The sequence below is a fragment of the Neopelma chrysocephalum genome, unplaced genomic scaffold (assembly GCF_003984885.1).
Source record: "Neopelma chrysocephalum unplaced genomic scaffold, ASM398488v2 Primary Assembly neopelma1_87, whole genome shotgun sequence".
Classification (NCBI taxonomy): Eukaryota; Metazoa; Chordata; class Aves; order Passeriformes; family Pipridae; genus Neopelma; species Neopelma chrysocephalum.
This window is the reverse complement of record NW_020897749.1, coordinates 4107436-4123583: the sequence shown is the minus strand read 5'-3', so window position 1 is coordinate 4123583 and position 16148 is coordinate 4107436. Positions and strand designations below refer to the sequence as shown.

General features: G+C 41.0%; 1 protein-coding gene across 4 annotated transcripts in view; it reads right to left on the bottom strand.

Annotated features, from left to right (window-relative positions):
• ROBO1 (roundabout guidance receptor 1) overlaps positions 1-15328 on the bottom strand; it is a 713456-nt gene extending 698128 nt beyond the window's left edge. For all 4 annotated transcript variants that reach the window (XM_027692614.1, XM_027692617.1, XM_027692616.1 and 1 more), the window contains exon 1: positions 15047-15328. The gene's annotated coding sequence lies outside the window, so the exon portion shown is untranslated. The remainder of the gene's footprint in view (positions 1-15046) is intronic.
• Between the last annotated feature and the right edge of the window lie 820 nt (positions 15329-16148).

Below are 16148 nucleotides of genomic sequence, written 5' to 3'. Positions count from 1 at the left end.
TAAAAGAAAAGTTTCTGTGGCAGGCAAAAGAAGTATAATATTCTACATCAGACTGCTCAGAATTTTTGCCATTTATTTGCAGCTACAGCACAGGATTCAGAGCCAGCTGTTAAATATGTCTATTAAAGTAAAAAAATCACCTTTATGTATTTTGCACTACTCATTTAAAATACTAAGAATGAATGATAACAGCTAAAGACATACTAATTCTCCTTTCTTCTGGTAATAAAGGCTAAATAAGTCTAATTTTATTCAGTCCCACATAGTTGATCAAACCCAGAACTAAAATTATTTCATAAGACTTCTTTTATTGGAATGGAGAGATTTAGTAGCTGCATTTGTGAGGAACAGAGCAACAGCCAATTCATGGATTTGTTTCAAGACAGTAAATCTAGGGAATGTTCTCACATTTTCAGGAACTACTATGGACAGTCTTTGCTCCCTTTGAAAATTGTGCCATTCAGCTTCTTCTGGAAAATGTAATAGGCAGGCCCTGTGGATGACTGCAATGAAAAACTTGTGCTGTGAAACCTCCTTTCCTAAAGATTCAGGTCCTAAATCCCTTCTCCAGTTCTATTACAACAATGCCAGCTACAATTCATTCCCCTTCCTTCCAGACACTGCAGAAAATGGAGGTCAGCTCCACATTTCCCAGTTTCCCACCAGCACCTGCCAAAGTTGCTCAGAGGGACAAACTAGGAAAGGATCTGGGATTGATCTTGGTGCAGTTTGCTTCTCATTAGCCAAGAAGCACACACTGCTCAGTCATTCAGTAGGACTCAAAAAATACAGAAATACTGTGGTAATGTGAATATTAATTTGGGTCTCTCTCTTCTCCTCTGCTACTTGTAGGAACTCAGATATCTTTGAGACCTCAATCTCTCTAGCAAATTGAACTGAAGAGTCAGATAGCAGATTCCAAGATTAGCTACAGAGAATGACTGTCATTGTAATTGCTCAAATATTTTGTCTTCACCTGTTTGAAGCATGTGAGAAGAGGAAAATGTAAAATTATTCCAATTACAGGTACTACACCCCACCTATGTTGGCCAACACCACCGTGAAGTCCAGCCTGAGGAACAGTGTGATTGAGTCCCCTCCTCTCAGACAAGTTTTATCTTAAAGACTTTGGCGTTATCGTATATGTATTCAACAAAATAACTTTGCAAAGAAGCAAGCAGAATGTATCCTACCCTGACCTGTTAGGGCACCTAAGATAAACAACAATAAAAGAACAGATTTCTTACCAAAAGTAGACTAAATGGACAGACAAGGGACAAAGGGATAATAAAAATATTATTAAGGGCTTACTGCAGCAGCACTTGACCAAGTTATCCTTGCTAAAAAAAAAAAAAATTACCAACAAACCACTAGCAGCTTTGTAAAGAGATAACAAAGGGCAGAATGCATCCTGAGTTCTTCGGCTGTATTTTTTCCTTTTTCTTTTAATATGCAATAATTCATTTAGTTTCTTTTAATATACAATAATCTCGCTTGAGAGGGAAAAGACTCCGAGAAGCAAGTGTGCTGTTTCTGTAGGACATATAATGCTTGAGTATCCTCAACCTAATGTCTCAAGTTTACATTCAAAGATCCACTTTTAAAGCATTGCATAAATGGCTTCACAATTTAATTAAAGGCTTATAAGCTTTATTGAATGGTCTCTTCAGCACGCTCTGCTCACCAGCTTATGACTACAAAGGCATTATTTAGGGAACATTAACCTCAATATTTCATTTGAATCAAAACTTATAATTTTAAACTTTTAAAGGCAACTTATCTTCCACATAAAATTGCGAACAAAAAGTGGATCTCAAACACGATGTAAAATAACTGCCTATCAATCTTTCCTACCAGACCTTCCACATTCATACTGTCTTAGCCTGCAGATCCAATTATCCTCCAACATTTGCTGCTCAACCATGCTGAGATTATTCACCAGTCCTCCAGTTAGACTGCAATAAGAGGTCTGTAGGTGCATTTACTCTCAGAGAAATAAGGTATAAATGCTAGGATTGTCATGGTATCTTTTTGAGTTACATGCACAGCCATAAACTGTGAAATAATGAATAAGACTATTTCCAGCTGCTTTATCCATTAATTTACATGACATTTGGACTTGCTAATTTAAAAAAAATCTAGGTGCAGCATACCTTCAAGATGATACAACCCTTGACCCAAAGGCCTTACAAATAGAAGTACTAATATCACATGGAAGAAATTTCCTCCTGTGCCCAGACAGCCGAAGCTCCAACATGGATACGTGATTACCCTCTGTAAAGGCAATCTCAGCTCCTTCTCACTACTTTTTTTTTTTCTTAAGCTTAGCATTTTAAGAAAGCAATCACACACGCTGAAACTGCATTGACCTGAAAGATTATGTTCTGCACAAATTTGGCAGACTTCTCAGCAAAAACTTTAACAGTAGATTAATGATAAAATGGTTTCTGATACTCCAGTCCTTGTGGTCTTTGCACACTGCAGTAGTTGTACATCACGGTAAAACAAAAGCCCTCTGCCGCAGGACATCGGTGTACATTGCCAAAAATGTCAGAACCACAGTTTTCAGCCCAAAGCTGCAACTACTTGAACTGCAGGAGTCATTTGATTAGCTGACAGCTGCAATAAGCTGTCCTTTCTCTATGTGGAGAAGCTACTGGTGGGAGGTACAATTCACACAGGCAGACTCCATAAATCATATACCACTTAAAGAAAAAGATACTTAAGGAAACATTCACAAAATACTGTGCAATACCTTTCCTATTTATTATCTTTATGTTCATGCCATAAAAGTTTGTATTTCAAAAGCTCAGAATAAACTTTAAAGACATGAGCCAAATTCGGGAACATCCAAACTTTTTGTTCCCGTTTGTATCGTTTTTGCTGATCTAGAGAATCTACATCCTTGGTGTTTCTTGATGATCTATTTCTAGTGAATGTATTCCTGCTGACCTAGAAAAAACAAAATTAGGTTCTTTAGTTACAGGTTGAAACCAGCATGCTGGTGTTTATTTACTGTGTTACTACTATGTAAGATAATAAAAAAATTGTAACGTGTAATTAGTTGAAAAAGACACTAACATCTCAAACCCATGCGGTATTAGGAATATACAGCGTATTATTGAATGCATTAACATACATAGACATTTTTGAGTCTTAAATGCTTTGATAACCTTTAGTCTCCAGCTGTCTAAGGAAAGCTGTAGACAGATATTAGTCATGAAGGTATGGGAAGAGGCTTCAGTGTCACAAATGAGTGTTTGCCAGCCACTGCTGAGCCAGGCAAGTAATAGGCCTTCAGATCTACCTCTTCAAATGCTTTATGTATTATTCAAACACTTTTCATGGAAACAATTGAAAATTGCTGGTGGGTAATAATGTAACTGTACGCCCAGATTTGTTTTTTTCTTTAAATCCATATTACATTCATTATATGAACCTAAAGCAGGTGTACATTCTTCATTCTCATAGCAAATCTCCTCTATTTTTTATCAGTAGCTTATTGCTAAACAAACAGAAATGCTGTGTTTGAACAAATACAGCATTAATAGAAAAATGGGTTATGTAATACTTGATATTGCCTTTCCTGAGCTCCTTTTTAATATGTTTTTTAAATTACATAGCATTAAAACAAAATAAACAATGACACAACTTATTGTTTTGGGTGGGTTTTTTTGGTTTTGTTATGTTTGTTTGTTTTTTTTAATCTAGAAGCACACTGAAAAGGATTGATACAGGCATTTTACTTCTGAACTGCAGTCACTCTACTCTAGATGATTAGTACAAACCAATTAAAAAGCTACTACAGTTGAAGCAGAGTCTTGGAGAAGGGTGCCATATCTCTGTGACAGACACATAATTAGCTGTCACACCCCCAGAGTATTCCCAGGCACCAAAGACTGGAACAAAGCAGAGCAAAACAGGCACCTTATTCCTGCACTCCAGCAATGGCTGCAACCAGCAGGTGGCCCAGGTGGAGCAGCATTTAAGTTGCTTTAGCTGCCTATAGAAGCAGTCCTTTCCCATTCAAGTTTTTGAGCCATTTTAAGAAGTCATGGAGAAGAAGAAACATACATTGCCAAGGGTATGTATTTCCATCACTTTTCTCCAGAATTACTGATGAGAAGAGTATCTGTTCCACTAGAGGGAGGAGCAGGCTCAGGAACTGAATTTCCAATTAGTGTTCCAGTGCCACCTACAATAACAGACTCATTCCTACATGAAGGATGGTCTGCTGTCAGAAAGTGCTGAAAAGGCAAAACTGGAACAGGAAGTTTTGTAACAACCATAAAAATAAAAATAAAAACATTTAAAAGGAAGAATCTCACCTGAGGTACATTTCATTTTCTTATTTTGTTCCTGTTTATTCTGAAAAAGTGATGTGGGCTCATGTCTTTCATATTATATTTAGATTTCTAGACCATGTTTTTCTTTGACAGAAGAATAAAGTTACCTGGAATAGAGCAGCAATTAGTAGCTTATCTCTGCTCTTCTATGATATTAATATTGCTAATTCTGCGTTTTTCCCTGAAATATAGTTGAAATAAAACTGACCTAGAGATTTCAAAGCTTCAATTTTTCCCTAAGAAAACTCAAGAACTGCAAAGGCCCCACGTCGGAGTTCCTATCTGTTCACCTGTATATAACTATGTGCCAACTCACTGCCATGAAAAGATTAAGGTTGTTCACTACAGAAACTATTTTTAGAGACTTTGGTTGGGTCAAGTCCAGTCACTATTTAGTGCAGCACAAAGGAAACGAGGGAGCAGCTGTATCTTATGCAGACAAGCAAGGCTACAAGGAGACATGGCTTTAGTCCAACCCATCCATCTCACCTGCCAGAGAATAGCTGTACCAGAAAGGGAGGACATTCAAGGGAGAGCTGGAACCTGCCACGCATTCCTTTCCTCCTCCCCCTCTGCAACAGTGCTCAGACTGATGAACAGCCTCTATAATGCCATCCACACAAGTAACATACACAATACTAAGCATAGCAGCATGTTACTGTCTTCTGGTTGGGTTTGACTAGCAGCTGCCACAATTGAATTTCTCACTGGTGACTGAGAGACGGGCTGAAAACAGACAAGACTCCAACAAAGAGTGCTGTATTCAGAAAGGAAGGTGCAGTTAAATGTTGGTTCCTAACTCCCCAGGCAATCATTTTCATAATGTTTTAGCATATACCCCTAGAAAGTCTTGTCTCTTACAGAGGTTTTACTGTAGCACATTCCATCAGGCCAGAAGGACAGAGACATTTTCAAGAGAGCTTGACAAATTTCTGTTTATCCTTGACCGAAGACATTAAACTCCCAGGATATTAAGATAGAAGCCTTGAACTTGATGGGATGCAAAGAGTAGGGTCAATATGCTTATGGTAGCCCCAGCAGAAAATGTGCTGTGCTATTTTATATTGCCTAATTATTCTAAATATTTAGTCTTCCATGCTTCTTGTTACTGTAGCTCAATCAAGAATCAATGAAAATCTGAGTAACTGAGGTCAGCTGAAATTTTTCTGCCTTCCCAGAGATGTGTGAGGGTTTGGACCATTCTCCCAAGAAATATGTTATACTGTAGTAAGAATAAATTCAGAAAGAATTTGAGAGTCATCCATGATCATCTTAGCAGAAAACAGCAGTAGTGCCTTGTACCAAAGTGCCATAAATATTTAGTGCTTGTCTTTATTATAGGTTATTCCTGACATCAGGATAAGAAGACATGTGTAGTCTGGGATTAAAAATGCATTTCAGAGTCGTACAGAGGTCAGTGAGAAGAAATTTGCATTATTCTGCTATTCCTAAAATATGCAGATTTCCCTTCTGAATGTCTTGATCTGCGATGATAAGCAGATGAGCAGAAGAGCTGTAGGATTCACACTTGGCTCCTGTTGTCAGAAAAAACATTCTGAATAATATCACCCGCATCCACCAATGGCTGGGCTCTCCCTGGATCAATGCAAGGTTACAGCCACTGCCTCTTTTGATCTCTGTCGATTAGCACAGAACTTGTGGTCTCATTAGTCAGAGCTGGGTGATGCTGGGCACGGAGGGCACTTGAGCAACAGCAGATTATGAACTGTGCAGCCTTACAGAAAGTATCACACTAAAATTGATGCATTTTGCTTCGCAGTATTCTGCATATCTTGACATAAATCAAGATCGGTTTCACGCGGTTTCATCTTTTAAAGTGCTGCTTGTTGCTGTGAGCTGCATAAAGTGAAATCGTTTCATTGGCACAAAGTCAATGGGAATAGGTACAAGAGAATTATTGTAGTTGCACTTGAAGTTATTTATCAAATGAAGTGAATGCATACAGGTTATAACTTTTCCCAAAATAACCAAGGGGAGGTTGCTTTCCATCAGTGAAAAATTAGGGAGCCACTTTGAGCCCGTAGGCACTTTTCCCTTACAAATATATATCTGTGATCTCAGGTAATAAACAAGAGATGTACTCTAATGGCAGTAGAAATCTAGTCTAGCAGATTAAAGATAGCCTTTCCTGAAAAACAGGTTGCAATATCTAAATTAACAATATTTAAAACACATTTTTTTACAGAAATACAGTTGTGAACTATATAGTCAAAAACCACATTTTTTTACAGAAATACAGTTGTGAACTATATAGTCAATGTGAATGGACTGTTTATTGTGTAGTTGCACATTGGTTGTGTCACACATGAACTTAAGGAACGATATTGAGAGAGGAGTTATGGTCCCCAGAGAAAATCATTCAGACCACCTACTTCAAATTCCTCCTAGTAAAGATTTTGAAAGAATTAGTACTTATTTGAAAAAAAAGTTCACAATCAGAAAGGTTGTTCATTTTATGAACATAATGCGAGAAATTAAAAAAAAAAAACAGAAATCACACATTGACAATCTACATGCAAACACAAGCAAAAATATTTTAATTGCATAAGCTACTGATAGAAACATAACACCCCTCCCTAATCAAGTAAGGCTGAATGTAGATCATATTTAAGTATAGTGAGGCATGAAAATGTCTGTCCTTCTCTTAGCTGTTTATGCTTAGTACATTTTATTAGTTACCAGAACTTTTAAGATGAAAAAAACCTCACTATGTCAAAACATGTCCCAGAGCTAAACTTTGCAGCTTATACCTTACACCTTACAAAACTTTCAGTCTTGAAATATATATGTATTCCTCAAGTGGAAATGTTTTGGACAGAGTTCTGTTCTTTTGATTAAAGTATTTTTTGATCTTTTTCAGCTGAGATAATGCTTCAAGGTAGACCAATACCACTTATGCTACACATGGTTGAGGAACTAGAAAATTAAAATCCTGGTTTGGGTAATGTTCCAAACACAACTCAGATGATGTAACATTCTTCATTCCACCATGGCTGTAAAATTTTGGAAAATGTACTCATTTCCCCTTAGAAGAGGACTGCCTCTTGGTTTGGCTTATGATCTAGTCATTGTCATTATTTAGATATATATTATTCATATGGTGGTCCTCTCCTTACTAGGGCTGTTTTGTGAGATGAGGTTTACCAACACACACAGGCTGTGGGTTATTCCAAAGTATACTTCAGCAAACAGAGATAAAATTAACTTGCCGTGTCAGATCTCCATGCAAGATGAAGAATATTTGGACCCTGTAATTCCTTCTGCCATACTTTCCATTCTCTCATTCCTCTACTATTTCACCAAGAGGAAGTGTTCCTATCTTTGCATAACAGAATGTAGATAGTTCAAAAGCATGCCTTGCTTTCATCCATATACAGCACACCCAATCTATAAAGTTATTTGAAATAGTTTTTTCAGCTCTTCATTTTGACAGCGTGGGCAGCCAAACTTGATTACAATGCCATGATACAGGAAACAGTGATACAATTTAACTTTTCTTAGGCCTTATGGGGGAAATGTTCTCAACAACAGCTTTTTCCTTGTTTTGAAAAACATTCAGAAGGGTTATTAGCCAAAAATACTTAGTTGCATCAGGGGCTTATCTGAGGACTGAAGTTGGCTTTATTTTATTTAAATATTTCAGTTAGAACTGTCTGCAGTCCTGTCTGCCTTCAGACAATTTGTTCAATTTTTCTGTTAGATTTTTAACATAGAAGGGATTTTTTTTTCAGTTGTCAGCTATAAAAACTCTCATATGGGTTCAAAGATTCAAGTCATATCCTTAAATGCATTTATCACCAACAAAATTCTTGACACAACTGGGGTGGATTTGAGGCACAAACTTGCAGAATAATTTAACTGAGTCACAGCTACCACTGGTGACAAATGAGAATAAAGAAAAGCATTTGACTTTCACATATTAATTTGGGTGTGGCAGGAATTGCAGTTAGAAAAAGTAAAGTACATTTGGAAAGTTTTATAAGGAATCAAAATGAGTTTACAACTCCTTTGTCCAGCTGTTCCGAGTAAAATCCTACTGCAAAGTATTTGCATTCTTGGAACAAGAGCAAGTTACAAACACTGTTGCAATTTGTTTAGGTTTCCATATTTGCATTGAATCTCCTCCTGTATTGAGGTGATCTGTTCTTCCATGTTTATTGTTTTAGAGGATCACTTTACCTTTCACGTTCAGTTTTTTTGGTGCTTTCTAACACTAATTTATTTTGAGTGTAGAAATCTTAATGAAGACTGAAGAAGTTCCTCGAGTCTTGAGGTTTTTTCTAGAATGGACTGCAGGACACTGAAAAGTGTGAATACAGCAACTTAATGCATGTATGCACAAAAGCCAGTGTCTTGCATAAACTAAATCTCTTCCATTACCTTTCTACAGTTACTTTTAGAAAGAAAGGAGCTAAAAAAAAAACCCCAAAAATTTAAAATAAACCAAGTGTTTAATTGACAATCATGTCTGATGTCAAACGGGTACATAAAATATTAGAAGCATCGAACTGTGGTATATTAGATCACATACTTAAATATGGTTCTTTTTGAATACAGAGTCACCTTTACAGCAAAATTGCTAGTGTGAAAAAATCATCATCATTGGCAAGTGAATCCTAAATTAACAAATGAGTCAAATTCTTTCTAATGCCATTTTTAGGAGCAGAACAGGTTTATTGTTATGGGGTAATAACAAAGATGCACATTTAAGTTCTTTCTTCATGCTTCTCCATTTCTTCTCTCATGTAGGGGCTCTGAGAGCGAAATCCAGAGCGTGCAATGGAATTTATGCAGAATTATTTCCCCTAAATTGAAGAAAGTGATATAGAACAATCTACATTCCAATTGCTACTTATGGTCTTTCTTTCTTCAGCCTGAAAATTTCTCAGGAGAGATGGGGATGACGCAAAACTTCCTCAGCTAAGGAACTTAGATTAACCCCACAGCAACAGAGAATCAGGATAAAAGGACTTTTGAACTCAGTGACACTCCTCGGTCAAAGGAAGCCCTGTGCTTTGAGCCAGGAGAAGATCCAGGCAGCATGAGCTACAATAAAAACCATGGCAGCTACTTTACTTCAGAATACTGAGGAGAAAAAGAAGGAATCATAGAATCATAGAATCAGCTGGGTTGGAAGGGACCTCCAAGATCATCAAGTCCTACCCTTGATCCACTACCATCGTAGTTACTAGACCATGGCACTGATGCCACATCCAGTCTTATCTTAAAAACCTCCATGGACAGAGAATCCACCACTTCCCTGGGCAGCCCATTCCAATGCCTGATTACCCTCTCTGTAAAGAATCTCTTCCTAATATCCAACCTAAGCCTCCCCTGGCACAGCTTAAGACCATGTCCTCTTGTCCTACTGATAGTTGCCTGGGAAAAGAAACCAACCCCCACCTGGCTATAACCTCCTGTCAGGGATTTGTAGAGAGTGATGAGGTCTCCCCTGAGCCTCCTCTTCTCCAGGCTGAACAGCCCCAGCTCCCTCAGCCTCTCCTCACAGGAGTTGTGCTCGAGTCCCTTCACCAGCCTCGTTGCTCTTCTCTGGACCTGCTCCAGCACCTCAATATCCTTCCTGAACTGAGGGGCCCAGAGCTGGACACAGCACTCCAGGTGTGGCCTCACCAGTGCTGAGTCCAGGGGAAGAATCACTTCCCTGTACCTGCTGGCCACACTGTTCCTGATCCAGACCAGGATGCCATTGGCCTTCTTGGCCACCTGGGCACACTGCTGGCTCATGTTCAGCTTCCTGTCAATCCAAACTCCCAGGTCCCTTTCTGCCTGGCTGCTCTTCAGCCACTCTATGATATACTGTGAGGGAATTGTTTCATTTGGAAGTAAGGGACCTCAATTCCAGCTACACTCTTGCCAGAAATTCAGGTCTCATGATTCTGTTCAGGCCTCTGATACCTCTTCAGCTCTAAGTTAAACTATTCAACGTTGTGGTTCAAAGAAGACAGGCAAGTGACATCTTCCACCCCTGGTGTGCCATGCTGGAAGGAGAAAAGGATGAGTTTTGGGCCCAAATGGCACATAAGAAAAGTCTGTGGCCTGAGAACTCAAGCACTTGACTGAATATAAAACTTTCTGGGCTCTGATTCCGACTCCTTAGACCAATTTTTAACATTATAACCACATGATACTTGTCTGAAGCCAGTTATATTACTGAGAAGTCATACCAGCACTAGCAATATCTCCCCTCAGCTGGGGACAACCAGTAGGTTACCAATTCACGCTGCTGTTGCCTGCCACCCCATTTTCTCTCTCCTGCCACACTCATTTTGTTGGTGTAAGGATCAACTTACTCTGACAAACAAGAGATGAGTATGGAAAGAAGACAAATATGCTCAGTATGTTCACTACTGATAAAGAGGAAAGCCAGAGGACCCCTGGGGAAATAAATTTACTCTATAAAAACATGACTTGACAGACCTGGAGCACAGATCTGGAAATGGCTAAGGAAAGATGGATGATATAGGACTGTAAACAAACAAACAAAAATGCCCTTATGGAAGTCACACAGAGGGAGGAAGAAGGATGGTACACGCTTGGACCTCTCTGTGGACAAGGACAGATTAATGAGTAGAGAAGTTCGGAGGACAGAGAGAGTTAATTGAGGCAAAGGATTGATGTGTTTGACAGACTATAAATTGGCAATGGTGAGAGAGGGCTGATGGGACTGATGATTAGAGGATGGATAGGGAATGAAAGATTTATGGACTGGGCAGTTTAGACAGATAGAGTATTACAGGTGAAACAGGATAATCTATGAAGTCTCTTGTAGATTGGAGGAAACATTTCATTATGTCCCATGGTGTGCGGGGTAAGGATTACTTGAGTTTTATGAAACCTAATGGTACTGTTTAACCTACATGCTCAAGGTATGTGTACTTGCTTTACAATTCTTTCAAGGGCTCAAGGGTTATTCATTTTCCCTGTCCTTTCTACAGCTTTTTATTTTTTTTAAAGGCTGTCCTATTATAATTGCTAAGGAGGACACACAATGATTCTCTTGATATTTCTGTTGTATGATGTATCCCCCTTTGATGAACCCAGAAATTTGTAAGTGTCTAAACTTTTCTTGAAGAGGCCATTTTCCCTACAATACAGGCAAATGCATGTGCAAATCCACTCAAATTGGTCGAGTTATGGTGTTATGGAACACAGAAAGAGATGGAAAAAACATTAGACCATAAGCTCCTCCTGAGTCTAGAACCAAGTGTTGAACATGTATCTCCACAGGGCTTGCCTAATGCAAGTGTTCACAAATAATGTTACCAAGAAACTTGAGTATTTATATGCAATTATTCTAGTATTTTCCTCAAGAGAAGAGATCAAAATGTGTAAAGTTCCTGATCTTTTATTTTAAAAAAGGTGTAGGTAACAAGAACGTACAGAAATATATTAGCACAAGGACACACATTATAGATGTTAAAAAAACATAATTTGCATTCTAAACCACAGAAAAGGGCATCTGAAGAAAATATAAAGGTGGAAAAAGTAAAGTTTAGGCCCACTATTAAATTCTTCCTCTCTTTCTTTCACAAGCACAGGTTTGTAGCCTCTGATGGTTTAACACATTAACATACAACTTCTGTAACCTGCTACCTGAGAGTCCATGTCTGGCTCTAAGCAAAGCAACACGAGACTGCTACATGTTTCTGAGGACACAGAACACACTCAAATGGGCAAGTGCAAAATTTGGGCAAACAATAATCACAGTTTCCTGCTCATTTTTAAGTTTTGACCTAAGGACTTGTTTGTTTGCCAGCTGATTCCATGCCAGAAGCATCATAGCCCATGGAATCCCCCTCACATAAAAGGTCAAGCAAATATAAATCCCTTCCTTCCTCCAACCTTCTTTTTTTTTCTCTCCCTTTTTACACACTTACCTGTTGAACTATACAAGTCTGCTAAATTCATACCTAACCATATGCCACTGTAAACGAGTCGGGGAAATCCAGACAGAAGAAGGCAGACTTCTCAACTCCCAGTTCTACTTAATATTTTACACATGAGTAAAGCACATTGCATTTGCTCCTCTGGATACATTGAAATTTCCTATGGTTTCCTCAAAAAAACCTGAGCCTCCTATGACTAACACCTGTGACTCTGTTGCTTAGAGTGAAGTTCAGATGTGCACATAATGCCTTGAAAAGTCACTTGAAGGAAGTACTTTGAAGGTAAAAGGTCCATGGGGATTATGTTGCTTATTGTGGCCCAAATCCAATTACAGCAGAGACAATATGAAACGTCCATAAAGTGAAAAAACAAAACAAAACAAAACAACCCCCCTCCCAAAATAAACAAGATAAAGGAAAGCAACAGAACTCAAACAGCCTTCCCTCTTATTAAGAATCTAGTTCTCTTTAAAAACATGTTGGGAGACTATGTCTAATAAACCTTTGTTTATGCCTTGATGAAGACACCTGTGGATGACTCAGTCCAAAATTGGTTGAGTCCTCATTTCTCCAATATTCAACTGGTCAATATTCAATACTGAGGATTCAGTATTACTAAGGAAAGCAAGACGAAAGGATTGAATTTTCCTTTCACTAACTAAAAAGTCAATCAACAACAAACAAGCTGTTTCACGTTTCCACAATGGCATCCTTTGTTTTTATGAAGATTCTTATGGAAATCAGTGCAGCTTCTAGGCAAGTGTCAGCCATGGTACCAAAAATGCTTGCAGGAATCTGTTATTCTAGGGGTTGGGCCACAATTGCTACACAATTTTCAGAAGTTTGGCCATGTTTGCTGAAAGGCTGAAAAGCAATTAACCACTCTGAGAAGTACTGGAATAATTTTATCAGCTTTCTGTCTTCTTTCCTTGCCCCTAATCACCAAAAGCTACATCTCTTACTGCACTCTTAAAGTCCGTTTACACCAGTGTAATGTCCCTGGAATGCACAGCAGTGCAAGATGTAAGTAGAAAACATTCATGCAGACAAGTATAAAGTGAATGTAGAAAAGGAACATGTAGTAAAATGATGTTTGGACATCAGCCTTATTACTCCATAATATAACAGGGCATTCTTAACCTGTTTTGTCTGCAAACTGCATCCAACAAAGGCATCTTTTTCCTTTAGTGAAGAAGGTGAACTTCAGCTTAATAAGAAATCTTCTCAAATGCCAGTTCTTGCCTTTCAGTTGAACCTCAGCATGTCTCTACACACAATGGTCTACGGTCAGAGAACTGTCCCTTCTGTCCTCATGTCTGTGAAGCATGGGTATGCCACAAGACGTTTTTACCTCAAAAAGAAATGCCTCTAAAGTTCTTCAATGTACTCAGAACAATCAGCAACTTAAAAATTTCCTTTTTGTAATAAAAACGTGAATTCAAATTGAAAAACACCTCAACTCCATTTAAATCCTTTTTTGAGTCATCGACCATTAATTAACCTTAATACACCCCAGACAGCATAAGAAGAAAAAAATTTTAAAATTAACACTTTACAAAAAAAACAAAACAAAACAAAACAAAAACAAAAAACAACCCGGATTCTGATCGTGTTATAGTAAGTTTAATTGCATCCTGAATTTCGCGTATTTTTTTTTGCCCTTCTCTCTCCGTGTTAATTTTTTTTTTTAATACCTTCACACTCAGGTGCGGAAACACTCCTGCTGCCGACCCTGCCCTGAAGGAGCGGGTCGTGGCCGGGGGTGTCCTCCCGGTTCCCCCCTCGGGGGCGCGGTACCCCCTGGCCGGCGGGGCCGAGCATCCTCCGCGGGGGCGCTGCCCCGCGGGGAGGGGGCGGCGCGGGGCTGCGGCACTGCCGCAGCAGGAGCAGCTGCTGCAGCGGAGGAGCCGGAGACGACCTCCCTCCTCCTCCTCCTCCTCCTCCTTCAGCGTGCTGGGGGCCCTCCATTGTGCGGGGCTGCGCATCCCCCTCCGAGCGCCGCAGCGCCCCCGCGTAGAGGGGCGCTCCCCCCGTCAAGGGCTGGAGGGCGCGCTGTCACAGCTCCCCCTCCCGCGCTGCGCTTGCCATTTCTGAAGGTATTTATACACCTATATATATACACACACACAGAAACGCACAGACACATTCCCCCCCCCTTCTCGTTGAACTTCGCTCTCCGCCCCGCCGGGGATCGGGCGCCGGCGGGGGCACAGGAGGGCGCTTCCCCCGCAGCGCTGCTCCCCCAGCGGGGCCATCCCCGCCAGAAGGGAAAAGGTTACTGCAAGCGCGGCGAAAACAAAGCCGACGATGCTCGCCCCGGCTGCGGGGACCGCCCCGCCAGAAGTTGCGGTGCAGATCCCGCATCCCTCCCCCACCTCCGCCCCGCTCGGCGGCAGGACAGCCGGACAGGCACCCCGACATCGCCCCGGGGCCGGCGGGCACGGCGAGGGAACGCCGGCTGCGCAGCGGTCAAAACTTCTTTGTTAGTAACACCCGAGCCCGAGGGCGGCGATAAGAGCGGGGAGCGCATCCCGGGGAGCCCCCGGCAACTTTTCCCGACCGTACGCACGCCGCCGGTACCCGCACAGAAACTTGTTGGACCGCTATCCCTGAGCGCTCGCGACTCTCGCATCCCTTCTCCCGCGGTGACCTCTCCCGGCGCCTCCAGGAAACTGTTGCCTTTTCCCGGTGCCGGTGCCCGGGCGCGGCGGAGCGGGGAGAGGCCACCACCACCCTGGCACCGGCAGCTTCTCTGGTACTTGGGAGACTCACCCTCCGGGGTCAGAAGGCTCTCAGAAAACTAGCGGTTCCATCATCCAGGCAGTCCTTCCCAACTTTCCTTGCATAGAGCGAGGGCAGAGCTCCGCGTATTTATATGGAGAGAGAGAGAGAGAGAGAGAGAAAGAGAGAGGAAGCGCGCTGAAGTCGACAAGCCGCTCAGCAGACTTTTGAGTAAAAAGGGAGGATGAAACCGGATTCTCCCCAGTTATCAGGACCCTGGGAAAAAAAAAATAAATCAAATCCTTCTCCGGCGGGGAATTCTTTCGGCCGCGCTGTCCGCGTTACTCTCCGGGCGCGGGGCGGGAGGCATTGCACACAAATAGAGCCCGGCAGCGGCCACGATTGGCGGCGGCGGCGCCCCCCGGGTCCTACAGCCCCGGCGCCGGGCAGCGACAAAGCCGAGCGGCGGCTCCGGGGCGGGCACGGGCTGGGGGACGGGGCGGGGGCGGCCCCGGGGGCCGAGTCCCCCTTAATTGATTCGTTACCTCGCCTATTGTGATACGTGTTGCAACGTTTGAGCGGGAGAAAGGCGCATTATGAAGGGTTGTCATGCCATCTCCCCTTTCGTGGCTGCTCTTGCAGGGCTATTGTGCGGTCTGGTGAGAGAAATGTGTCTGATTTTTTTAAAAAACTGGGGTTTTTTTGTCTACAACCTTTTTTTTTTCTTCTTCTTCTTTCCCTTCCCTTTCGAAATTATCTGTCGTCTTCCCTAATAATTATGTAGTTGATACAGTAATCAATTATGCATTGAATTCCACTTACCTATGCTTTTTTCCCCCCTCAAGTTAAGGCTTTCCAAGGGCACATCTGCTCCTCTGTGAAAAGGGGGTAAACAAACATTCTTTAAAATTACGCAACTTATTCCTAATAAAAAGAGAAAAAAGTAAAAAAAAAAAAAACAACACCCAACAACAGTTATCAGGATAAGTTTTCTCCATTACAGAATACAATTTGTGGTATTTATGATATTTAAAGTATGGTCCCTTTTTGGATGTAAGGAATCATTTGACTAGAGAAAATAATGGTCCTTTTTGGGATGTAAGGAATCGTTTGACTAGAGAAAATATCGCATTCGAAAAGGGCAGTAAAAAGA